The following is a 1,517-nucleotide window of genomic DNA, read 5'->3' as shown; positions in this document are numbered from 1 at the left end:
CATCTCTTCGTATGCCCGGAAAACCCGACAATCCTTACGCTTTTGTCCCTGTGGACCGACCCTATTGAGGCCTATTAACCGATCTGGGCGGGGTTGTTGAGGCCGCTACAACAACAACATAGTTGATCTCACTTAATTGGGGCATTCTAAATTCAATTGCTCCCCCCGTTTTGTAAGATTGGCTCCAGTTTTCGAGATAACGATACTTGAACATTTGCTTAAATTTTAAGTTATTTGTAAATAACTCAGTTTAAGGGACGGTTACTCAATGTCTGGTTAACACTTATCTGCGGTTAAACATCGTTATCGACGTCTTCGACTCCATGCATATAACAGGGAGTCGGTAACGTGGATAACTATGTTTAACCGGAGATTAGTGTTAACCAGACATTGAGTAACCGGCCCTTAAGGCCGTTTTCACCATCTCCGGTGAACACTAATCTCCAGTGAAACGTCGTTACCGACGTTACTGCCCAGAAGATAATTTAGGTAGGCCTTCCTAAGTAAAGGCATTCTAAGAGGCCTACCCAATATGGGCTGAAAAAAGTGCTCCCTTGCATGCCTTCTAGAAGGATTATCCATTTACAATTGACACGAATGGATAAATTTATATTATTTAGCATTACAAACGAATTTCAGTAAACATATTAAGTTGCAATAACACATATTTGGTGGCACCCTGAAATTGTGCATATGGAAACTGTGCATAAGAAATAATGCATATAAAAAAAAAACGAAATAATGCATATGAAAAAAAAAACCGAAATAATGCATATATGCAGTTTCGGTTGAAAACCGAAATAATGCATATGAAAAAAACAGAAATAATGCACATATGCAGTTTCGGTTGAAAACCGCAATAATGCATATTAGAAACACCGAAATTATGCATATGCACACTTCCGTTTGAAGAACGAAATAATGCATATAAGAAAAACGGAGTAATGCATACATGCACAGTTTCGACTCAAAACCCAAGTAATGCATATAAGAAAAACGAAGTAATGCATACATGCACAGCTTCGACTCAAAACCGAAATAATGCATATGACAAAAACCGAAATAGTGCAAACATGAAAACGAACTACTTTCTGCGTAGGCGGCCTTCGGCCGCGCGGAGGGATAATAACCCTTACTAAGTAGAATTCTCCTTTCTGTGTTGCCGGAAAGGGGGGGTGGAGTCGGGGGCGGAAGTATTTTTGCGCAGAGCATCTTTCTGCGTAGGAGGCCTTCGGCCGCGCGGAGGGATTATAACCCTTACTAAGTAGAATTTTCCTTTCTGTGGTGCCGGAAAAGGGGGGAGGGGGGGAAGTATTTTTGCGCATTTCTTATTGCGTAGGCGGCCTTCGGCCGCGCTTAGGGATTATAACCCTTACTAAGTAGAATTCTCCTTTATATGTTGCCGGAAAAGAGGGGCGGAAGTATTTTTGCGCAGAATTTCTTTCTTAGTAGGCGGCCTCCGGCCTACCTAACCTAATTTCCCTTCTGAAGCGGCTATTCTAGCCGATGAGCGTGAC

Source organism: Rhagoletis pomonella, unplaced genomic scaffold (genome assembly GCF_013731165.1).
Source record: "Rhagoletis pomonella isolate Grant_MI unplaced genomic scaffold, Rhpom_1.0 Rhpom_scaffold_00005, whole genome shotgun sequence".
In the NCBI taxonomy this organism is placed as follows: Eukaryota; Metazoa; Arthropoda; class Insecta; order Diptera; family Tephritidae; genus Rhagoletis; species Rhagoletis pomonella.
The sequence above is the reverse complement of the archived record's forward strand: the minus strand, read 5'-3'. Positions refer to the sequence as shown.